At 43.5% G+C, this 26385-nt stretch overlaps 1 long non-coding RNA gene across 3 annotated transcripts in view; it reads right to left on the bottom strand.

The window, feature by feature from the left end:
• Window positions 1–11039, bottom strand: part of LOC143960492 (uncharacterized) — a 120612-nt gene extending 109573 nt beyond the window's left edge. For all 3 annotated transcript variants that reach the window (XR_013270343.1, XR_013270333.1, XR_013270339.1), the window contains exon 1: window positions 10818–11039. This is a non-coding gene — a long non-coding RNA (uncharacterized LOC143960492). The remainder of the gene's footprint in view (window positions 1–10817) is intronic.
• Between the last annotated feature and the right edge of the window lie 15346 nt (window positions 11040–26385).

The raw sequence follows: 26385 nt of genomic DNA, 5'->3' as shown, positions 1-26385 counted from the left end.
GCAGTGCCCACATGGCTGCTCACCGAAATTTAACCCCTCAATTCCCTGCCAATACTCTGCAATGCCAGCTAATACTCTGCAATACCCACCAATACTCTGCAATACCCGCTAATACTCTGCAATACCCGCTAATACTCTGCATTACCCACTAATACTCTGCAATACCCACTAATACTCTGCAATACCCGCTAATACTCTGCAATACCAGCTAATACTCTGCAATACCCGCTAATACTCTGCAATACCCGCTAATTTTTGGTGAAAAAAATGTCAAACTAAAATAAATAAAGTAAAATGAACAATAAGAATTTTTTTTTGACGCGCCTCTGTCCCCATGTGCTCGCATGCAGAAGCGAACGCATACGTAAGTCCCGCCCACATATGAAAACGGTGTTCAAACCACACATGTGAGGTATCGCTGCAAACGTTAGAGCGAGAGCAATAATTCTAGCCCTAGACCTCCTCTGTAACTCAAAACATGTAACCAGTAAAAAAAAATTAAAGCGTCGCCTATGAGGATTTTTAAGTAGCGACGTTTGGCGCCATTTCACGAGCGTGTGCAATTTTGAAGAGTGACATGTTAGGTATCTGTTTACTCGGAGTAACTTCATCTTTCACATTATGCAAAAATTGGGATAACTTGACTGTGTTTTTTTTTTTAAGCACAAAATTGTTTTTTCCAAATAAAAGCATTCGAAAAATTGCTGCGCAAATACCGTGCGAGATAAAAAGTTGCAATGACCACCATTGTATTCTCCAAGGTGTTTGCTAAAAAAACATATATAATGTTTTGGGATTTTATGTAATTTTCTAGCAAATAAATTATGATTATAACATGTAGGAGAGAAATGTCAGAATTGGCCTGGATGCTCCAGAAAGCCTGATGGCGCTCCCTGCATGTTGGGCCTCTGTATGTGGCCACACTGTGTAAAAGTCTCACACATGTGGTATCACCGTACTCGGGAGTAATAGCAGAATGTGTTTTGGGGTGTAATTTGTGGCATGCATATGCTGTGTGAGAGAAATAAACTGATAATATGACAATTTTGTGAAAAAAAAAATAAAAGTAAAAAAAATCTTGATTTTGCAAAGAATTGTGGGAAAAAATTACAACTTCAAAAAACTCATCATGCCTCTTATCAAATCCCTTGGAATGTCTTCTTTCCAAAAAGGGGTCATTTGGGGGGTATTTGTACTTTTCTGGCATGTTAGGGTCTCAAGAATTGAAATAGGCCGTCAGTACTTTAGGTGTGATCAATTTTCAGATATTGGCACCATAGCTTGTGGACTCTATAACTTTCACAAAGACCAAATAATATCCACCAATTTGTACTTATTTTTACCAAAGATATGTAGTGGTATAAATTTTGGCCAAAATTTATGAAGAAAAATTACTAATCTGCAAAATTTTATAACAAAAACGAAGAAAAATTCATTTCTTTACAGAATTTTCTGTCTTTTTTCTTTTATAGCACAAAAAATAAAAAACCGAGCGGTGATTAAATACCACCAAAAGAAAGCTCTATTTGTGTGAAAAGGACAAAAATTTCATATAGGTCCACTGTTGCATGACTGAGTAATTGTCATTCAAAGTCATTATAGCTAGTAATTATATAGGCTGCTTTGGTAACTTCCCTGTGTTTATATTTTAGGTCATCCATCACTCTCTGGGGGGAGGTTTTTCTTTGCCCAATCCCGGGAGCTGCGACGTGCACCGCGGCTATCCTCCACCCCCCTGGCTAGGTTGCTATGGGGATGGTGGCCTGCCATCGCTGCGCGTCGACGCCACGCCCACACGCCGTACGTGCGGCGTCATGGCATGACGCCGCACGGCGGACGCTGTCTTTCCAATCACGTCCAAACACGAGGAACGCTGAGCTCCCCTATATGAGCGCCAGTCGCTCAGACGTGGATGCTTCTACTCCTTCAAATTGGACATATCTTTTGCGTGACGTCGGTGTACATCCTTGGTGGTGCTACGGACCCTCTTTTTTCTACACTGCTTTGTCTTTATAAGGGTTCAATTTTGGCTTTAATTGCCCTTACACTTATTTTTCACTCCTTTACTGGACACTGCTTTGTGTAATCCCAGGTAAACCTTACTTCTGGGTTGGGGTCCCTGGGGGCTCTTTATGGTGTGTGTGCCACTTCTCTGTTGGTTATTTTTACCCTAATGTACTAGTTTGCACAATTTGTTCTGTTTCCTTTTTGGTGACCATCACGGATCTTGCTGGCACTCCCCACCTATTCCTTTCCTTTCTTATCTGTCTATTCTACTTTCCTGACTTCACACTTGACTAATATTAGTTCTATATATTTTTTTGTCTTTCACTAGTGTTTCTGGATTCATTTTTATGAGTGCCACTTGGCCGAATGAACCCTACTCACAAGGACCTTTCAAATAATCTTTATGGTCCGGTTGCTAAATCAAGGTTGTCACCCCAGCTCCCGGGGAGGCTACTATACCCCTTCCAATGCTTTCTGATGTAAACTATCATCATTATTCACCATATATTTTATCTGTCATCCATAGGTAAGAGTGGCTAGGACCATTGGTATGCTCCCCCTCTTTGCCTATGTATATAATCAATTACCATTGATTATTGTTCTAATATATGATTTATCATAGGTGTTCCAATATACAGCTGCTCCTGATGAGTGGAGACGATCCACGAAACGCGTCGAGCTCTTTACCAATGAACGCCATGCCCTGGCGGCCATGATTTCACTATGGGTTTGATCTACTCCAATCATTAATCCATTTTATTGGCTATTATATATACACTTTGGAATGTACTGCTGGTTTACTGTTTACTGTGTCATGTTCACTATTATTATTGTATCATGAATTTTATTGAACTATGCGACCATTATATTAATTATATTATTTAATTTTGTACATCATATACTTGATTACTATTAATATACCTATTGTACTACCTCCCGATGTGTTTCCAATAAAATAGTAATTGATTATATTAGATTGATTGAAGTAATTCACCCCAAGCAATCTGTTTCATGCAAAGTCCCGCTGTCCATTTTTTTCCCCTTTCCCTTTTTCCTATCCAATATTGGGGATGGAGTCTTGTGTACTGGATGGTCACGGCTCATATAAAGTCCCATTTGTTTTTTAAGTTTTATTTTCATTTTTGTCTAAACGAATTAGGGATGGAAACATTTTGCTTTTCTATTTTTGTTTACCTATTGGCCAGCCATGGGCATGACAGTCATTATAGCTAGTAATTATATAGGCTGCTTTGGTAACTTCCCTGTGTTTATATTTTAGGTCATCCATCACTCTCTGGGGGGAGGTTTTTCTTTGCCCAATCCCGGGAGCTGCGACGTGCACCGCGGCTATCCTCCACCCCCCTGGCTAGGTTGCTATGGGGATGGTGGCCTGCCATCGCTGCGCGTCGACGCCACGCCCACACGCCGTACGTGCGGCGTCATGGCATGACGCCGCACGGCGGACGCTGTCTTTCCAATCACGTCCAAACACGAGGAACGCTGAGCTCCCCTATATGAGCGCCAGTCGCTCAGACGTGGATGCTTCTACTCCTTCAAATTGGACATATCTTTTGCGTGACGTCGGTGTACATCCTTGGTGGTGCTACGGACCCTCTTTTTTCTACACTGCTTTGTCTTTATAAGGGTTCAATTTCGGCTTTAATTGCCCTTACACTTATTTTTCACTCCTTTACTGGACACTGCTTTGTGTAATCCCAGGTAAACCTTACTTCTGGGTTGGGGTCCCTGGGGGCTCTTTATGGTGTGTGTGCCACTTCTCTGTTGGTTATTTTTACCCTAATGTACTAGTTTGCACAATTTGTTCTGTTTCCTTTTTGGTGACCATCACGGATCTTGCTGGCACTCCCCACCTATTCCTTTCCTTTCTTATCTGTCTATTCTACTTTCCTGACTTCACACTTGACTAATATTAGTTCTATATATTTTTTTGTCTTTCACTAGTGTTTCTGGATTCATTTTTATGAGTGCCACTTGGCCGAATGAACCCTACTCACAAGGACCTTTCAAATAATCTTTATGGTCCGGTTGCTAAATCAAGGTTGTCACCCCAGCTCCCGGGGAGGCTACTATACCCCTTCCAATGCTTTCTGATGTAAACTATCATCATTATTCACCATATATTTTATCTGTCATCCATAGGTAAGAGTGGCTAGGACCATTGGTATGCTCCCCCTCTTTGCCTATGTATATAATCAATTACCATTGATTATTGTTCTAATATATGATTTATCATAGGTGTTCCAATATACAGCTGCTCCTGATGAGTGGAGACGATCCACGAAACGCGTCGAGCTCTTTACCAATGAACGCCATGCCCTGGCGGCCATGATTTCACTATGGGTTTGATCTACTCCAATCATTAATCCATTTTATTGGCTATTATATATACACTTTGGAATGTACTGCTGGTTTACTGTTTACTGTGTCATGTTCACTATTATTATTGTATCATGAATTTTATTGAACTATGCGACCATTATATTAATTATATTATTTAATTTTGTACATCATATACTTGATTACTATTAATATACCTATTGTACTACCTCCCGATGTGTTTCCAATAAAATAGTAATTGATTATATTAGATTGATTGAAGTAATTCACCCCAAGCAATCTGTTTCATGCAAAGTCCCGCTGTCCATTTTTTTCCCCTTTCCCTTTTTCCTATCCAATATTGGGGATGGAGTCTTGTGTACTGGATGGTCACGGCTCATATAAAGTCCCATTTGTTTTTTAAGTTTTATTTTCATTTTTGTCTAAACGAATTAGGGATGGAAACATTTTGCTTTTCTATTTTTGTTTACCTATTGGCCAGCCATGGGCATGACAGTCATTATAGCTAGTAATTATATAGGCTGCTTTGGTAACTTCCCTGTGTTTATATTTTAGGTCATCCATCACTCTCTGGGGGGAGGTTTTTCTTTGCCCAATCCCGGGAGCTGCGACGTGCACCGCGGCTATCCTCCACCCCCCTGGCTAGGTTGCTATGGGGATGGTGGCCTGCCATCGCTGCGCGTCGACGCCACGCCCACACGCCGTACGTGCGGCGTCATGGCATGACGCCGCACGGCGGACGCTGTCTTTCCAATCACGTCCAAACACGAGGAACGCTGAGCTCCCCTATATGAGCGCCAGTCGCTCAGACGTGGATGCTTCTACTCCTTCAAATTGGACATATCTTTTGCGTGACGTCGGTGTACATCCTTGGTGGTGCTACGGACCCTCTTTTTTCTACACTGCTTTGTCTTTATAAGGGTTCAATTTCGGCTTTAATTGCCCTTACACTTATTTTTCACTCCTTTACTGGACACTGCTTTGTGTAATCCCAGGTAAACCTTACTTCTGGGTTGGGGTCCCTGGGGGCTCTTTATGGTGTGTGTGCCACTTCTCTGTTGGTTATTTTTACCCTAATGTACTAGTTTGCACAATTTGTTCTGTTTCCTTTTTGGTGACCATCACGGATCTTGCTGGCACTCCCCACCTATTCCTTTCCTTTCTTATCTGTCTATTCTACTTTCCTGACTTCACACTTGACTAATATTAGTTCTATATATTTTTTTGTCTTTCACTAGTGTTTCTGGATTCATTTTTATGAGTGCCACTTGGCCGAATGAACCCTACTCACAAGGACCTTTCAAATAATCTTTATGGTCCGGTTGCTAAATCAAGGTTGTCACCCCAGCTCCCGGGGAGGCTACTATACCCCTTCCAATGCTTTCTGATGTAAACTATCATCATTATTCACCATATATTTTATCTGTCATCCATAGGTAAGAGTGGCTAGGACCATTGGTATGCTCCCCCTCTTTGCCTATGTATATAATCAATTACCATTGATTATTGTTCTAATATATGATTTATCATAGGTGTTCCAATATACAGCTGCTCCTGATGAGTGGAGACGATCCACGAAACGCGTCGAGCTCTTTACCAATGAACGCCATGCCCTGGCGGCCATGATTTCACTATGGGTTTGATCTACTCCAATCATTAATCCATTTTATTGGCTATTATATATACACTTTGGAATGTACTGCTGGTTTACTGTTTACTGTGTCATGTTCACTATTATTATTGTATCATGAATTTTATTGAACTATGCGACCATTATATTAATTATATTATTTAATTTTGTACATCATATACTTGATTACTATTAATATACCTATTGTACTACCTCCCGATGTGTTTCCAATAAAATAGTAATTGATTATATTAGATTGATTGAAGTAATTCACCCCAAGCAATCTGTTTCATGCAAAGTCCCGCTGTCCATTTTTTTCCCCTTTCCCTTTTTCCTAAGAATTGAAATAGGCCGTCAGTACTTTAGGTGTGATCAATTTTCAGATATTGGCACCATAGCTTGTGGACTCTATAACTTTCACAAAGACCAAATAATATCCACCAATTTGTACTTATTTTTACCAAAGATATGCAGTGGTATAAATTTTGGCCAAAATTTATGAAGAAAAATTACTAATCTGCAAAATTTTATAACAAAAACGAAGAAAAATTCATTTCTTTACAGAATTTTCTGTCTTTTTTCTTTTATAGCACAAAAAATAAAAAACCGAGCGGTGATTAAATACCACCAAAAGAAAGCTCTATTTGTGTGAAAAGGACAAAAATTTCATATAGGTCCACTGTTGCATGACTGAGTAATTGTCATTCAAAATGTGAGAACACCGAAAGCTGAAAATTGGTCTGGTTATTAAGGGTGTTTAAGTGCCCAGTGGTCAAGTGGTTAAACACCACAACCTACTGATCATTGTTGTTATTGTTGCTGATCATGTCATGATCACCCTTTATGACTACAGTGTCCCCATCTTCTGATGGTCCCTTCCAGCAGGATAATGCACCACGTCGAAAAGCTCCAACCATCTCACCACTGAACAATGAGGTCACTGTACTCCAATGGCCTCCACAGTCACCACCAGATCTCAATGGCCTCCACAGTCACCACCAGATCTCAAGGGCCTCCACAGTCACCGCCAGATCTCAGTGGCCTCCAGAGTCACCACCAGATCTTAATGGCCTCCAGAGTCACCACCAGATCTCAATGGCCTCCAGAGTCACCACCAGATCTTAATGGCCTCCACAGTCACCACCAGATCTCAATGGCCTCCACAGTCACCACCAAATCCCAATGGCCTCCACAGTCACCACCCAATCTTAATGGCCTCCAGAGTCACCACCAGATCTCAATGGCCTCCACAGTCACCACCCAATCTTAATGGCCTCCACAGTCACCACCAGATCTCGATGGCCCCCACAGTCACCAACCAATCTTAATGGCCTCCACAGTCAGCAGATCTCAATCCACCTTTGAGATGTGCTCATGGATGTGCTCATGGCATCATGGATGTGCAGCCGACAAATCTGCAGCAACTACGTGATGCTATCATGTCACTATGGAGCAAAGGCTCTGAGGAACGTTTCCAACATCTTGTTGTATCTATGCCACCAAGAATGAAGACAAAAAGGGGGTCCAACCCACTACTATCAAGGTGGACCTAATAAAGTGTCCAGTGACTGTATATTCCCTTACCTTGTGAGACTGTATCAGTTAAACCTTGGAAGGGTTGTGTCTGTAGTCCTATGCCTGCAGTCCATGCATATGCAAGACTTCAGACTGATTATACATGGTGGTGACCGGCCGCAGTGTGCTAATCTCAATCAGCCCATCAGCGATGAACAGCGACGGAAAGCTGGCTTTTAACTGTAAACTGTGTTTTCGCCTTCCATCTGACAGATGTTCGCCGTGTTTCCCGGACAGCTGCTGTTCATGAAATTTGTGTTGGGGTGATGACGGCCCGTCCGAGAACAATTGGTCTTTTGGCGAACTAATTGACGGTTGTAAAACGCTATTATCCCAGACAAGTGGATGCCGGGCAAGATGGTGCATGTAACATGGCGGAAAGCCGTCCAAAAAAACTTTGAGGATTTCACGTGGATGGATTTCAAATTGTGTGTGTGTGGGAGAGCCAAGAATAGGGAGGACCTCCAGGGTCAGGGGAGGAAATCTGAATTTCAAGGTGGAAACGGTTGTTTTGCGCACAGATGTAAAGCCTTTGTGGATGCCAAAACAATGTGAGTTATATGCAGTTATCATTTGTTTCTTTTAAATAGAATACTTTTTGCCTTATTTTATTTTATTTTTTTAGATCTCAGTGCTGCTGATCTCCTGCATCAATTCACAGAATTGTGTGTATTGTTTTCAATGAATACAAGAGCTATTCTTATTGGATAAGCTGGAGATTGGGATGTCACTGCCTCATCCAATCAGATAATGTCTTACACTCATTACAAAAAATTAAAATTAAAATTCATTAAAAAAAAAAAAAAAAAATAACTCCTGACCCCTGCATTCTTTTTTTTTTTTTACATAATCTTGACCCCCGCAAACTGTTTGCTACATACTTACATACCCCTGCAGTCTGTTACATACTCCTTATACCTGCACTCTGTATGTACTGTAGGCTCAAGTTCCAAGCCCCTCCCGCTGAACAATTTAGCCACACCCACAATTCACTGTAGTGCCACTGCTGCCTCCTTATTATCCTTTGAGTGTTGCATAATCCTGACCCCCCCCCCCCACACACACACTGTTTGTCACATACTTCTGACCCTGTGGTCTGCTTGTTACTCACTCCTGACCCCTGTACTCTGTTACATACTCCAGGACCCCATACACTGTTTGTTGAATACTCCTGACCCCTGTATTCTGTTTGTTACATACTCCAGAACCCTGCACACTGTTACATACTTCTGACCCCTACAATTTGCTTGTTACATACTCTTGACCCCTGTACACTGTTTGTTACATACTTCTGAGCCCTGGAGTCTGCTTGTTACTCACTCCTGACCCCTGTACTCTGTTACATACTCCAGAACCCCACACACGGTTTGTTAAACAAATCTGACCCCTGCAGTCTGTTACATACTCCAGAACGCCACACACTGTTACATACTTCTGACCCCATGCAGTCTGCTTGTTACATACTCCTGACCCCTGCACACTGTTACTTCTGACCCCTGCAGTCTGCTTGTTACATACTCTTGACCCCTGCACACTGTTTGTTACATACTCCTGACCCCCCCCCCCGTACTTTGTTACATACTGCAGAACCCCGCACCCTGTTTGTTATGTAATTCTGACCCCTGTAGTCTGTTTGTTACATACTCCTGCCACCTACACTCTGTTACATACTCCAGAACACCGCACACTGGTACATACTTCTGACCCTATGCAGTCTACTTGTTAAATACAACTGACCCCTGTATTCTGTTTGTTATATATTCCAGAACCCTGCACACTGTTACATACTTCTGACCCCTGCAGTCTGCTTGTTACATACTCCTTACACCTGCACCCTGTATGTAGGCTCAAATTCCAAGCCCCTTCAACTGAACAATTTTTCCCCACCCACAATTCACCACAGTGCCATTTCTGCCTCATTATTATCCTTTGAGTGTTACATTATCCTGCCCCCACACACTGTTTGTTACATACTTCTGACCCCTGCAGTCTGCTTGTTACTCACTCCTGACCCCGTACTATGTTTGTTACATACTCCAGAACCCCACACACTGTTACATACTTCTGACCCCTGCAATCTGCTTGTTGCATACTTACTCTTGACCCCGTACTCTGTTTGTTACATACTCCAGAACCCTGCACACTGTTACATACTTCTGACCCCTGCAGTCTGCTTGTTACTCACTCCTGACCCCTGTACTCTGTTTGTTACATACTCCAGAACTCCACACACTGTTTGAATAATTCTGACCCCTGCAGTCTCTTTGTTACATACTCCTGACCCCTGTATTCTGTTTATTACATACTCTACACTGTTACATACTTCTGACCTCTGCAATGTGCTTGTTACATACCTACTCTTGACCCCTGTACTCTGTTCGTTACATACTCCAGAACCCTGCGCACTGTTTGTTACATACTTCTGACCCATGCAGTCTGTTTGCTACATACTCCAGAACCCCACACACTGTTTGAATAATTCTGACCCCTACAGTCTGTTTGTTACATACTCCAGACCCCTGTATTCTGTTTGTTACATACTCCAGAACCCAGCACACTGTTTGTTACATAATTCTGACCCTACAGTCTGTTTGTTACATAGTCCATACTACATACTCCTGACCCCTGCAGTCTGTTTTTTACATACTCCAGAACCCCACATACTGTTTGAATAATTCTGACCCCTACAGTCTGTTTGTTACATACTCCTGACCCCTGTATTCTGTTTGTTACATACTCCAGAACCCCACACACTGTTTTTTACATAATTCTGACCCCTGTAGTCTGTTTTTTTACATACTCCTACCACCTGCACTCTGTTACATACTCCAGAACTCTGCACAGCTTTACATACTTCTGACCCCATGCTGTCTGCTTGTTACATGCTCCTGACCCCCGTACTCTGTTACATACTCCAGAACCCTACACACTGTTTGTTACATACTCCTGACCCCTGCACTCTGTTACATACTCCAGAACCCAGCACACTGTTCGTTACATACTCCTGACCCCTGCACTCTGTTACATACTCCTGACCCCCACACTCTGTTTGCATACTCCTGCACCTTGTAAGTAGGCTCATGTTCCAAGCCCCTCCTGCTGCGCAATTTTTACCACACCCACAATTCATTGCGGTGTCACTGCTGCCTCATTATTTACCTTTCACTATTCGAGGAGACCCTTCCAAGTAGACTGTACAGGGCCACATGATTTCTAATAGGGGCCCGGTACGCAATGAAGATCCTACCTGGAGTTCACCTTCATTTGTATCTTTTTATATTTGCTCGGAGCTCTGCTTCAAGGTATCAGCTTTAAACCCAGCAGCTGCGTATGTAGGGCACACTGAATCTTGCAAAATGAGCAGTGTAAACGTTTTTTTTTTCCATGACCTATTTTAGCCAAGATGTTATCAGCTCAGCCATAAGCCATTCACTGATAAATTATTCCAGGCTGTACGTGTTTCCTGGTGTTGCTGCGCGACTGAACGACGTGCGTTCTCCTCCTGATACTTGCTGACTCTCTCCCCAGAGTCCTGAACTGATTCTGTTTTCTTGTTTGTGAATTAGGAATGTTAACGAAGAACCTGGGAATAGCCGAGTATCTGCAGAACCATGTCGCCACCTCTCCCAACAAGCATCCGCCATAGATAAACTGACGCGTTTTAAAGGGTTTTTTCGTTTTGAAGCTGCGAAGAGCGGGAATGAAGTCCCCAATGACTGATGGAGATCAGCCCTGAATGTTATTATTCAGGTGGGTTTTGTAGAATCTTTCTGTGGGGCTCTTGTTTTATCTCCTAGCAAGAGCTCTAAAGCCTCCGTGAACATTTCTATCAAAGAACTATTATTCATTATTAGGTTCGACATGATCAGATCACAGTGAAATATGTCGGATCACAAAGAGAAGAGAATGTAGATTCTAGGCATGCCGAGGTCAATGATGCTCTGAAGGATGGTAGACATAAATCGCTTTCTTTTCTCTGTTACAAGTTGTAACCTTTTGATCTTCAGTGGAGGTGAAGCCCCATTCAGCTTTTAAAAGGGTCTGTCCAAAACGGCAAAACCGATAACAAGGGATGAGTTTGGGTACATTGAAAACTGATAACTAGGGATGAGCTTGGGTTCATCAAAAAACTGATAACCATAGATGAGCTTGGTTCAATCCACAACTGATAACTAGGGATAAGCTTGGGTCAGTCCAAAAACTGATAACTGGGCATGAGCTTGGTTCGATCCAAAACCGATAACTGGGGATGAGCTCGGTTCCATCCAAAGCTGACATCTAGGGATGAGCTTGGGTCAGTCCAAAAACAGATAACTAGGGATGAGCTTTGTTTGATCCAAAACTGATAACTAGGCATGAACTTGGTTCAATCCAAATACTGACAGCTACGGATGAGCTTGGGTCAATCCAAAAGGAAAACTGGGGATGAGCTTGGTTTGAGTCAAAACTTATAATCAGGCATGAGCTTGGGTCAGCCCAAAAGCTGATAACTAGGGATGAGCTTGATTCGATCCAAAGCTGATAACTAGGCATCAGAATGGGTCAGTCCAAAAACTGATAACTGGCTGAATCTTTATGTTTCAGGTAGCCACATGCAGCAAGGGTCCATCCAAAACCAATAACTAAGGTTGAGCTTGGGTCCATCAAAATCTGATAACTAGGGAGGAGCTTGGGTTTATATAAAACTGATAACTAGGTATGTGCTGGTTTCATACAAAACTGATAACTAGGCATGACCTTTGGTCCATTCAAAACTGAGATCTAGGGATGAGCTTCAGTTGAGCTCAATGTTCAGTCTGAACCCACGTTAAGCCAAACACAGAAGTCAGTTTTCAGTGCCAGGGCAATGCACTGCATTAGAGGGATGAGCTTGAGTTCATCCAAAAACCTTGGGATAAGCTTGAGTCTATGCAAAACTGCTAACTAGGAATGAGATTGGATCCGGCCCGAGGTTGGGTCTGAACCCATGGCCAAACGAAATCTGGAAGTCAGCTTCCAGTGGCATGCCAATAAACTGTGGTTGGGTGACGAGCTTGGGTTCATCCAAATCTGATTACTAGAGATGAGCTTGGGTCCATCCAAAACTGATAACTAGGGATGAGCTTAGTTTGGCTCTAGGTTCAGTCCAAACCAGCTATCAGTGCTTGGCCAATGACTTTAGTTGGGGATATCCCTAATCAACATACTCACCTGCCCAATAAATCCAGTGTTGCCATGCACCAGGTTCCATACCGCCATATTAGTTTCTAATGTCATCAGATACCAGCTGATCATTCCTGGTTCATGTAGCCACACAGCTTTTTCAAAGGGTTCATCCAAAGACTATAACTAGGGATGTGCTTGGGTCCATCTCAAACTGATAACTATTGATGCGCGTGGATACATCCAAAACTGATACCTAGGAATTACCTTGGTTTTATCTAAACTGATAACGGGATGAGTTTGGGTTCATCTAAAACTGACAAGTAGGGATGAGCTTGGGTCCATCATCTTAAACCGATATCTAGGAATGAGCTTGAGTTTATCCATAACTGATATCTAGGGATGAGCTTGTGTCCATCTTAAAACTAATAACTAGGGATAAGCTTGTGTTCATCTTAAAACTGATCACTAGGGATGAGCTTGGGTCCATCTAAACTGATAAGAAGGGATGAGCTTGGGTACATCTTAAACTGATAACTAGGGATGAGCTTGGGTCCATCTAAAACTAATAACTAGGGATGAGCTTGAGTTTATCGAAAACTGATAACTAGGCATGAACTTGTGTCCATCTAAAATTGATAGCTAGAAATGTGCTTAGGTCCATCTAAAATGGACAATTAGGGATGAGCTTGGGTCCATCCAAATCTGATAACTAGGGATAAGTGTAGGTCCATCTAAAACTGATAACCAGGGATGAGCATGGTTTTGGCTCTGGGTTCTGTCTGAACCCAAGTGTGACCAAACATGGAAGTCAGCTGTCGTTGCTGGGTCAGCGAATTGCAGTCAGGGGATTCCCCAGCCGTTAGTCCTCCATTGTATGTAGAGGGAGAGAGTGTGCAACCATGATGGTGAGTGGCTTTGATAAAAAAGCTGCCGTGACCCGGTCATGCAAATAGACGGATTATGCTGGAACATAGAAAAGGGTATGTATTTCTCCTTATTCTGGCTCACCAAGACATAACAAGCATTTAACCCTTGCAGTACAGGGGGCAAAGTGGTATTTTTTTTTTGTTAAAACTTGGGTTTAGATCTACGTCAAGTAGTTGCTGACACGGTTTGCTAGAAAGAATGAAGGTAGCACTGCCAGCATGTTTTTCTGAACAGGGTCAATAAGTATTTGTAAAGTAAAGATTTTATAAAGAACAATTTACATTTTATAAAACGTTGGTTTATAAATGTTTAACCATTTGCCAAAAAAATAAAAATAAAAATTGACCAAACTCCATCTCTTATAATTAAAAACCATTAGGTGATTAATAGGCTTAAAACTTAAAGCAGACATTGGTCCATGCACCACCTGAGCAAGGTGAGTCTCTTGCTGCTTCTTCTCCTCTGTGGCTCCTATGGAAGTATAAGTTTTATTTCACCCTCCTTGCAGCACTTGCAGGCTATTTATAGCCCATGAACCAGTTCATAAGAAGCCATCTGTCACACGGATCTTTAATCTTATCATGAAGATTGGAGTGTGGAGAGTGAATTATGCCAGGAGGACACTTACACTTCCATGAAGCCATCCTACAGTTATCGGGAGGAAGAGGAAGGAAAGTGAATAAGCAGTTTATCTTCCCTGTAGTACATGATGTGATGGAACTGAGAGATTATGGCAGCTGGAGAATTAAATGGCATGTAAAGGGGTGGGGGGGGGGGGGGGGTTCACGTATTGAAGCTGGACTCCAGGCAGATATAAAACATAGACTAATGTTACGTATTCATTTAAAGCTATGCTGTAACCAAGAGATAACCCTCCTCATATTAAATTGCTACTATAAATGGCACTTTGACTTACCTAAATCCATGATCATGCGATGCACTGGGCCCCATGCCGCCATATTAGTGTCTGGTGTCATCGGAAGCCGGGTGACTCTTCCTGGTTCAGGTAGCCACATGCCTGATTTTCCAAAGGGTCCATGCAAATCTGATAACTGTTGTCAGAGTATTGAAATCATTAGCTGGAAGCTTCTTGTTTGCAGCAATAGCTTTGCTTTTATGGTGGATTAAAGAACGTAGGAGACAACCTTGTGTGTACACTTCAAAAGAGCATCTACGGTCTTAAGCAGTCTGCATAGATGTGGAATGAGAATGTGAACAAAGTATTTACCAGAGAGCGATGCTCAATAAGTAAAGCAGACCCTTGCCTCTACTCCAGGAATCAAGGAGACAGATGGATATACATCCTTATCTGTGTCGATGACATTATAACCTGTTTTTATTATTATTATTATTATTGTGAATTGTGCATTCATCACCTAGGAACTTAACTGTGAAACTGTTGTTTGCAAGACTTTTCACTGATAGAAGGTAAAGGCCAGGGCTTCCTGAACTGCATTACACCACAAAACAAGTAAAGTATCCTTGTAAAGAAAGTGCTGTATGTTCCAGAACTAAAAGGCAGCCTTCTATCAGTGAAAAGTCTTGCAAACAACGGTCTCAAAGTTAAGTTCCTGGGTGATGAATGCACAATTCACAATAATAAGTGATTCCTCGCAAAAGGAAAACTGGCTGATTACCTATACAGTCTCATCACCACAGACCAACAAGCCAATATATTCTCTAATTTCCTACACAACAGTAACTAGGGATGAGCTTGGGTCCATCAAAAACTGATAACTAGAGTTGAGCTTGGGTCCATCTAAAATAGATAATTCGAGATGAGCTTGGGTTCACCCAAAACTGATAACTAGAGTTGAGTTTGGGTCCATCTAAATCTGATAACTAGGCATGAGCTTGGGTCCATCAAAAAAAATTACAACTAGGGTGGAGCTTGGGTCCATCTAAAACTGATAATTAGGGATAACCGGGTGCTTCTTTGGGTGTCCACTTGACTGCCTTGGTGACATAAACTCTTCCAGTTGGCAAAATCAAAATATATTTCCAGGTGCCAAAACTTGGCACATATGAACTAAATAAATAACCCACAGGGAATAGATGCTGCTAAAAAAAAAAAAAAAAAATTGTAGAGCCTGGTAATAGGACAGTATAAGTAATGCACACCATAAATCTGGAGGAGGAATCCAAAAGAGGTCCCTGCCTGGGCTCTGGAATTTAGGATTCACCTTCCCTGGACCCACTGAATGAACTTTCCATTGCTTCATAAACAATCATTGTGCTGAAGATGCCCAGAAAGAGATCTCTGTTGGTGGTGCCACTAGCTACTCATAATGGAGGGATGGCCTTCTGAAATTTTTAAATCGAAGAGCAAGGTGTTGTTGACATTCAACACTGCCCATCAGAGGAGGTGACTGCTGTGAGGGGGTTCGCTCGGTAGCGGGTGTGTGTGACCCCCTGGATGGGTTCACAACACAAAGTCAGGCACAGCAGACAGCGGTGTAGGTGCAAAAAATAAAAGATCCGGTTTATTTAGGCTACATGCAGTGATACATATAACAGCCAAACATAATAAAACAAGAAAATAAATCATGGTCAGCTTGACCTCTAACTACACACGTAGACTCCCTGTCTAACAAATGGGTGCAGCCTTGTGCTGCCCCAGTCCCTGTCTCTATTGTAGGGGTTTGCCACACAGGCGTTAACTCACCGCACAGAACAGATCTCAGACTCCCCAGTCTATACACACAAAACTGGTTCCAGGATGGAGCATCTCCCTATGCATGCTGGGGTTTTTTGTAGAGGTCTTAATGAGCCCACTTACTACAGCTGGGCTCATTAACTCTTCCCCTCTAATTGTAAAAGTCTGCATAAAGCCTGAATCTAGGACACACATATTTCCCATCCTGAATACAACCAGGTGATTTTACCTGCGTGCTGCCACATACCCCCCCTCTTGTTTCAACCTTGGGGTTGTAACACAAGCAGTCAGACACGCATGTATCCGAGACAAAGCATCCACATTCCCCATTTTAACACCAGGGCGATGCTTAACTGTAAAGTTAAATTCCTGTAGGGCCAGGAACCACCTATTTACCCTTCTATTGGTCTCCTTGTTTTGAGCCATCCACTTTAAAGGAGCGTGATCAGTCACCAGGTCAAAGTGCCTACCTAGCAGATAGTACCGAAGGGAATCTAGAGCCCACTTCACTGCTAAACATTCCTTCTCAATCGTGGAGTAATTTACCTCATGGGACTTTAACTTCCTGCTGAGGTAAATGACTGGGTGCTCTTCCCCGTTCCAGACCTGGGATAACACTGCTCCTAACCCAACGTCTGATGCATCAGTTTGTACAACAAAGTCCTTATAGAAGTCTGGTGAGTACAACACTGGCTGGCTACATAAGGCTGTTTTTAAGGACTGAAATGCTTCCTCAGCCTCTGGGGACCATTTAACCATAACCGACTCTTTCCCTTTTGTCAGGTTGGTGAGGGGCACAGCCTGAGAAGCAAAATGGGGAATGAATCGTCGATAATAGCCAGCGATTCCCAGAAAGGCTCGTACCTGTTTCTTGCTGTTGGGACGTGGCCAACTCTGTATGGCCTCGACTTTATTGACTTGGGGTTTTATCACCCCCCTCCCAATAGTGTACCCAAGATATTTGGCCTCCTCCTGTCCAATGGTACACTTCTTTGGATTGGCCGTAAACCCAGCTTCCCGGATAGAGTCTAGGACTGCTTGTACTTTTGGCAAATGTGAGACCCAGTCTGTGCTATGGATAATCACATCATCCAGGTAAGCTGCAGCATATTTCTGATGGGGCCTCAGAATCTTATCCATTTTCCGCTGGAATGTTGCCGGTGCATTCTGTAACCCAAACGGCATTCTCTTATATTGGAATGCCCCACCTGGGGTTACAAACGCAGTTTTCTCCTTGGCCGACTCGGCCAGGGGAATTTGCCAATACCCTTTGGTGAGATCAAGAGTTGTCATATATCGGGCTGTTCCCAGCCGGTCAACCAACTCATCTATATGTGGCATGGGGTAGGTGTCAAATTTTGTAACTTTATTTAATTGTCTAAAATCGTTACAAAACCGCCAGCTCCCATCAGGTTTGGGCACTAGTACAATAGGACTGGACCAGTCACTCTGGGACTCCTCTATCACACCCAATTCCAGCATCCTTTGAACCTCCCCACGTATTGCCTCCCGTCGGGCCTCTGGTATTCTATAAGGTTTTAGTTTTACCCTTTCTCCTGGCGGGGTGATAATGTCATGCTCTACGCCAGATGTTTGTCCCGGAAGCTCAGAGAAAATCTTTGTTACGAAGTACAAACTCTTTAACCTCCTGTTGTTGGGGTTTCGATAAGGTGTCTGCTATCCCAACCTCAGGAACTAAGCAATCAGGCTGTACTTGTGACAAAGTCTCTGCGACTAGGGATTCCCTATCCCTCCAGGCTTTCAGCAGATTGACGTGATAGATCTGCTCTGGCTTTCGCCTTCCTGGCTGTCTAACCCTGTAGTTCACCTCACTAATTTTTTCAATTACTTCATATGGACCTTGCCATTTGGCCAGAAATTTGCTTTCAATCGTAGGGACTAGCACCAAGACCCTATCCCCCGGGGAAAAAGTACGTGTCTTGGCCCCACGGTTGTACACTCTCTGCTGTGCTAACTGCGCTTGGGTTAAATGTTCCTTTACAATTGGCATTACCTGTGCAATTCTATCTTGCATCAGGGCGACATGCTCAATCACACTCCTGTGAGGAGAACTCTCATTTTCCCAAGTTTCCTTGGCGATATCCAGCAGCCCTCTTGGGTGTCTCCCATAGAGCAACTCGAAGGGTGAGAAACCCGTAGAGGATTGGGGTACCTCCCTAATGGCAAACATCAGATAGGGTATTAGACAATCCCAATTCTTTCCATCTCTATCCACCACCTTCTTTAACATTTGTTTTAGGGTTTTGTTGAATCTTTCAACCAACCCATCTGTTTGGGGGTGATACACAGATGTACGCAATTGCTTCACTTTGTACAACTTGCATAATTCTTTCATAACCCGGGACATAAAGGGTGTACCTTGGTCCGTAAGCAGTTCCTTACAAATACCCACGCAGCTAAAAACAAGGGATAGCTCTTTGGCTATGGTTTTGGCCGAGGTATTTCGGAGAGGAATTGCTTCCGGATAACGGGTGGCATAGTCCAATATAACCAAAATGTACTGATGCCCCCTAGCAGACTTCATTATCGGACCTACCAAATCCATTGCGATCCTCTCAAAGGGGACCTCAATGATAGGAAGAGGTACCAGTGGGTTACGGAAATGTGGCATAGGTGCCGACTTCTGACACACAGGGCAGGAGGAACAATACTTTTCTATTTCCTTCATGACCCCAGGCCAATAGAATCTCTGCAATACCCTCTCTCTGGTTTTCTCTGTCCCCAGATGACCTCCCAGAATGTGTCCATGAGCCAGTTCTAACACCAACTTCCTGTAAGGTTTGGGCACTACAAGTTGCTCAATGGTTTCTTCTGCCCTTTGAGCCACTCGATATAGCAGGTCCCTTTCCATAGTGAAGTAAGTATAAGGGCAAGTCTTATCTGGGTTCACTAACTCGCCATCTATTTTCACCACATTTTCCCGTGCCTTTATTAGGGTGGGGTCTTTTAACTGTTCTGTGGCAAAATTTTCCCTGTGAACCTCAAGATCCGAAAACTCCACAGACGGCATGTTTTCATCTGAGGATGTTGGCTCCTCCCCAGTTTCTCGAGTTTCCCCCGCCAATACCGACAAGGGAAATTCAGGAGAGTCCTCACCACTCCCAGAGGAATTCTGGTCATCTTCCTGGTTTATAGGGGCACCAATGGGGGCCTCAGGACAATCCCAGAGTTCCCAGAATTTTGGAAAATCCCTTCCCACAATAGCATCATGTGGTAACTGAGACACTAACCCCACCTGATGAGAGAGGTTACCTTTGGGGGTCTCAAAACACACTGAAGTTACAGGATACTCTCGGGTGTCCCCATGCACACAAATAACAGCCACCCTGTTCTTCCCAGAGACCTCTGTAGTAACTAATTCAGCTTTTATCAATGTTACCAGGCTACCTGAATCTAGCAACACATCAACATGTCTACCATTAATACACATTTTACATAAATGTTTCTCAGGTCCCCGAATGGCAGTGCATGCAACTGTCGCAAACAGCGACTGACGTCTCTCCCTTATAAAGTCACATTGCATAGGCTCATCCACAACTGGGCAATTGGCTGCAATATGTCCCTCTTGCTGGCAGCGGTAGCAAATAATTTTTTTCGCTGCCTCTTGCAGCATGGGCTTCCTGGGCTGCTCCCGCCAGACCTTAGGTAGAACTCCCACCCTCTCACTCTCTCCACCCTCACCCCTTGGAGTCATCTTACCCGCCACTGGGGATGATCTGGTCTTAGGGGGGAAAGTCCGTGAGTCCCTGGAAGAGGTGGTCAAGTTCTCTGTAGCCAAGTACCTCTCAACCAGATCCACAAGTTTATCTGCATTTTCTGGGTCTCCATGGCTTACCCATTTTTGGATGGCAGTAGGAAGAGCTCTCAGGAAACGATCCATAACCACACGTTCCACAATGTTTGGTGCGGTCAAAATCTCTGGCTGCAGCCACTTCCTGCTCAGGTGAATGAGATCATACATTTGAGACCTGGGAGGTTTTCCAACCTGAAAAGTCCAGTTATGCACACGCTGAGCCCGGACTGCCAGGGTGACACCCAGCCGTGCCAATATTTCTGCTTTTAGCACCACATAGTCTTTTGCTTGGTCAGGCTCTAGGTCATAATAAGCTTTCTGCGATTCCCCAGTTAACAGAGGGGCCACCAGTCCAGCCCATTGCTCCTTAGGCCACTTTTCCCTTTCAGCAGTCCTTTCAAATGTGGTCAAAAACACCTCCGGATCATCCTCTCCAGTCATTTTTGTCAGTAAACGGCTCACACCAAAGGTTGCGGTATTATTGAACCCACTTGCTTCATTGGTCTGCGGACGTTGCTGTATCAATGTCTCTATTTGCTGTTGAAAATTCTGCTCTTGCTTGCTGCTGGGCTTGTTGTTGAGCTGCAAGGCTCTTTTGTAAAGCTGCATTTGTTTGCTTCTGGTTTGCATTTGCTAGAGCCAGCTGTCTCAGTATCTCCTCCATGCTGGCCTTAACAAAAAAAAAAAAAAAAACTGCCAAAATTCTCCACCAACTGTGAGGGGGTTCGCTCGTTAGCGGGTGTGTGTGACCCCCTGGATGGGTTCACAACACAAAGTCAGGCACAGCAGACAGCGGTGTAGGTGCAAAAAATAAAAGATCCGGTTTATTTAGGCTACATGCAGTGATACATATAACAGCCAAACATAATAAAACAAGAAAATAAATCCTGGTCAGCTTGACCTCTAACTACACACGTAGACTCCCTGTCTAACAACTGGGTGCAGCCTTGTGCTGCCCCAGTCCCTGTCTCTATTGTAGGGGTTTGCCACACAGGCGTTAACTCACCGCACAGAACAGATCTCAGACTCCCCAGTCTATACACACAAAACTGGTTCCAGGATGGAGCATCTCCCTATGCATGCTGGGGTTTTTTGTAGAGGTCTTAATGAGCCCACTTACTACAGCTGGGCTCATTAACTCTTCCCCTCTAATTGTAAAAGTCTGCATAAAGCCTGAATCTAGGACACACATATTTCCCATCCTGAATACAACCAGGTGATTTTACCTGCGTGCTGCCACACTGCCGATGCACTTACCAAGCCTTTGTTGAAGGAACATCATAATTATTTCCAGAAGAAGACAAATATAATTTGACAAAGCACATGCTGTTGAGAAGGTTTGTTGGAAGGACAACAGCATGTAATATCTTACAGCATGAGAAACTTGAGACAGTAACTAACCACAAACAAGTGCGCTGAACTTAGATAGACAGTACATACTGTCATATCATGGAATACACACTACAACACTATAATACTACAGCGCCACCTGCTGCATAGATAAGTATAATGCATATAGTATATAGTTCACAGAACTTTACATTCCATGCTGTTGTCCTTCCAACAACCCTTCTCAACAGCATGGGCTTTGTCAAATTATATTTTTCTTCTTCTGGGTTCCTTCAACAAAGGCTTGGTGAATGCATCGGCAGTCATCTCCTCTGATGGGCAGTCTTGAATGTCAACAACACCTTGCTCTTTGATTTCAAAATTTTCTTTCAGCTTGCAAACTATCTGATTGCAATCCCCTTCTCGTTCAAAACAGGTTATAATGTCATCGACACAGATAAGGATGTATATCCATCTGTCTCCTTGATTCCTGGAGTAGAGGCAGGGGTCTGCTTTACTTTTTGAGAATCCCTCTCTGGTAAGTACTTTGTTCACTTTCTCAATCCACATCTATGCAGATTGCTTAAGACCGTAGATTCTCTTTTGAAGTTTACACACAAGGTTGTCTCCTTTCTCAAACCCTGGTGGTTGCTCAATGTAGAGCTTTTCCTTAATGTCTACATATAGGAAAGCCTTTTTCTTCTTCTAGGTGTTTCACTTGCATGCAAGTATAAGAAGCACTCTGATGGTGGAGTGTAATCTTCGCCAAATTTCTGGGAGTAACCCTTGGCAACTAGTCTGGCTTTGTATTTGTGTATATTCCCTTCTGCATCTGACTTTACTTTGAAAGTCCACTTAATTCCTTATGGTTCTCCGGTTAGGAGGGAGCTCTGTGAGTGTCCAGATTTTATTTTCCTGAAGTGACTTTAGTTCTTCTTTAGTTCTTCTTCTGCTGCCTTTCTCTATTTATTGACTTCAAGTTTTGGCAGTTTTTGAGCTTGGGTTCATTCAAAACTGATAACTAGAGTTGAGCTTGGGTCCATCTAAATCTGATAACTAGGGATGAACTTGGGTCCATCAAAAAAAATGACAACTAGGGTGGAGCTTGGGTCCATCTAAAACTGATAATTAGGGATAACCGGGTGCTTCTTTGGGTGTCCGCTTGACTGCCTTGGTGACATAGACTCTTCCAGTTGGCAAAATCAAAATCTATTTCCAAGCGCCAAAACTTGGCACATATGAACTAAATAAATAACCCACAGGGAATAGATGCTGCTAAAAAAAATAAAAAAAAATTGTAGAGCCTGGTAATAGTACAGTATAAGTAATGCACACCATAAATCTGGAGGAGGAATCCAAAAGAGGTCCCTACCTGGGCTCTGGAATTTAGGATTCACCTTCCCTGGACCCACTGAATGAACTTTCCATTGCTTCATAAACAATCATTGTGCTGAAGATGCCCAGAAAGAGATCTCTGTTGGTGGTGCCACTAGCTACTCATAATGGAGGGATGGCCTTCTGAAATTTGCTGAGGTGGATCGTGGTCCCAGCCTGTAAAATCATGAGTCATCAGATAGTATTCGGATAGGAAACTCTTACTTGTCGCTAGCTAGTTGTACGGGTTCTCCATGCTTGCAGGTTAGGTCCAAATGGGGTCTAGCCATACATGAGGGTCACAGTGTACAAGGTGCATGGTCCATATGAGAAACTCAATACCACTTCCAGGCTGGCTGACCAAGCAGTCTTTGTACTCACTCCCCATGTATGGGCCACCCAGGGATCCACTGGAATAAAAAGGCTCAGTCCACATGCTCCCAGAACACCTCTTTGCTGAATGTAGGGTTGTAACATAACATTCTATCTTAAGTTTGGTTGCCTTGACCATGGCTTGTCAAGTTCATTGTTCTTGCCCACTGACAGTGTACTCTTTCAGTAGACTTCTCTAGCTTTCCTGGTGGAACCCATAAGAGGAGGTGCAGGGAAGTCTGATTCACATAAAGATCACATATCCTTGATAACTTAGTAACCTAGTTCTCCCATGAAGGCCCCAGTGACATTCTTACTCCACAGAGTCCACACACCAACTCTTCTGCTTCCCAACTCTACCCCTCCTGCCTATTTACACCCTAAACTGACAAAGAAAGTGAGGACTCCTAGAGGGAACTAAGTAGGTTACACCCTTATCCTAATATGGGGCTATAATAATGCTCTACATGCATTGGCATGATGACGTCATAACAGAGGGACTGGTTGGTATGGGCACAGACTGCAGAGATGGATCATCACTTCCAGAAAAAGGCCAGAAAAAAGGAATATGTGTCAGACTAATATGAATTTAAAACTAGAAGAGTTTTTAGTGACCCATGATAAATGCTTACTTAGGGGCCCCCACTTAGGCTGACAAGGTCTGATGAGTTGGATGCTGCTGACTAGTAAGGGTGCATGCTGGGGAAAGGTTAATTGAGGCACAAAGCATGCAGTAGAAATAGGAAGAGATAGCCTATACTCTGTACACTGGTCAGTGCTTAATCATGGAAGACCAGGGGCAAGACTAAACATGTTGGGGGTGTGGCCTGGACGAATCAAGCTGAGGCTGCTTTTACCTGCTAACCACTCGGACCGGTGAGGTGTGCAGTGGCCAGGCTATCTCTTTCTATTTCGACAGCTTGGAAGAGTTTTTAGGTTAAACTTTTTTTTTCTACTTTTCTGAAACTGGAAGATGGCATGCTATGGATATATGGTATTTAGTCCCCCATTCCCCCATGTAAAAGAACTAGGTAAAACCTAGAAGAAAAAACGTTACAGATACCTTAGGCCCCAGCTTTTGGCCCACTCCCATAGGGTGCCAATGACATCACCGAGGCTCACTGTGGAATCCTGGGATATTCAGGATCCCATATCTCCCTTGCAATTAAGAATTCTGGTGAGGAACAGGATCCTCAGCTTTTAGATAAGGAACGGTGGAAACTACCCTTTTCTCCCCAGGTTGAATCAGGACAGAGTGTGCTAGGCTTGTCCCTGGTTGATGGCAGGGCTCTCCCTGAGTTCTAATGCCTCCCTGTTAGGACAGGGGCTGGGCTGAGAGAACCCCATGGTGTACATTCCCCTGGAGTGGCAGTGGAAGCCCATGATGTACGTTCCCCTGGAGAGGCAATCCAAGTGGGCTCCCTCATGCTGAGGGACCCCAATATGAGTTTTTTGGCACCATGGTCACTACACGATTGCACAATTTTTTATCACCTGCCTCTAGTTCCGGGCCTTTTAGTTAGGACCAGAGGAATGTTTTACTTCTGGATGAGAGGCTTGCCATGGTCTTGCCCTTTGGCACCCGAAGCACTTATCCACTTCCCTTTTCCCTATATTTTTGTTGTTTGCCACTGCACTTTTTCTTTCTCCCCTCCTTATTAGTAGGGTGTTGGTCCTCAGATCTGCCCTGAAAGTCTTGGGAGGCTTTTTGCTCAGGATTTCTCCTTCCCACGCAGTCTCCCTTTGGGGGAGCCCAACCTGGTACTTGTGTTGGCCTTGCTTGGTAGGCCTCCCGAAGAAAGGGGCATGCCTGGTTTCGGCCGAGTGGACCAGTGAGTACCCCAGCCCTTGTCAGGAGCCAGCAGCTGTACTATCTCCTATTTTTACAGTGTAGAAGAGTTTTTAAGTTAGAAACTTATTTTTTACCTTTCTGAATAATAAAAACTGGTAGATGGCATGCTATGGAAGTATGGTACTTAGTCCCGCATCCCTCCATGTAAAAGCTCTAGGTAAAACCTAGAAGAAAAAAGTTAGAGATACAGTACCCTAGACCCCAGCTTTTGGCCCAACCCCAATATTATGGGATATTGAGGATCCCATATCTCTCTTGAAGGCAAGAATTCTGGTGAAGAACAGAATCCTCAGTTTTCCCAGTGACAACCTACAGCCGTCACTTCGGTGACATCATCTGTGCCTAGGCAAGCAGGCCAGAAGCTGAGGTCAGTATCCCTTCTTGAATATTTGATTCCTCTTACACCTATAGTTTCCTGTCCCCCACCCCCAGTCACCGGCAAGTTCTTTTTACCCACCTGTCCCCAGTCTGGTAGAATATCGTTCGGTATTTCCCTCCTGGTCTCCTTTGCTGCTGGCTTTGTGCCGGTAAGAAGAGGGTTACGGAGCAGTCTAGCCTTTCTAGATGTTAATGCTTGCATAATCTCAAAGCAATTGAAGTGAAATGTTCCCATTAAATCTCAAATATAAAATTTTATCTTTATAATGACTTGAATTAATACAGAGAGTGAGCTGTACAGCTACGGATTATAAATAATAAAAGTACATAAAAGATCCAGGACACATTGTTTGCAAAGTACCTAAGTGTCCATACTTGTCAAGTAGGTGAAAGATGACGTTTGTTATCACAGTGCCATACATGTGGAAGCGCGATCCCAGCGTGGTGTTGGCCTCCGGCAGCTAGTCTAATTTGCTTTGATGTCTACTCACGGGATGAAATAAACTATTGCTTGCTGACCCCCCCCCCAACCCCCCCCCCCCCTTCTACAATGCCCTGGCAAGCAATGTAAAATGGATGAAAGTACCAGGAAAAAAAAGCGATGGCCTGGATTGCCCAATCGATATCAGGACCTTGTGACCTCTATCTCATCTTACACGAAGAGGTGGCAATTTACCTCCAAGATAGACTGTATCCACCTTTCCACCTTTTATAACGCGGAGAGATGAAGGACGCGCTGTTAAGAGGAAAATCATCAAATGGGATTTTTGCACTCTATTATTTTTGTAATGTTCTTTATAACCTTCTAAATAAACAAGGAAAGTCAACTCGCTCCAAAACTACCAGCAGGCACTCCGGCTGTGTTGGAGACGAGCTGGACGGGTGGCTTTTAGCTCAACAACTCTTTTCTTTTCTCCAGTCTATGCCTAACAGACAGGTAGCTCCATCTTAATACCATCATGGACTCC

This window comes from Lithobates pipiens, unplaced genomic scaffold (assembly GCF_037356315.1).
Source record: "Lithobates pipiens isolate NorthernLeopardFrog02 unplaced genomic scaffold, aLitPip1_a1.2 Scaffold_1, whole genome shotgun sequence".
NCBI lineage: Eukaryota > Metazoa > Chordata > Amphibia > Anura > Ranidae > Lithobates > Lithobates pipiens.
Note: the sequence above shows the minus strand (reverse complement) of the source record. Positions and strands in the feature narration are given on the sequence as shown.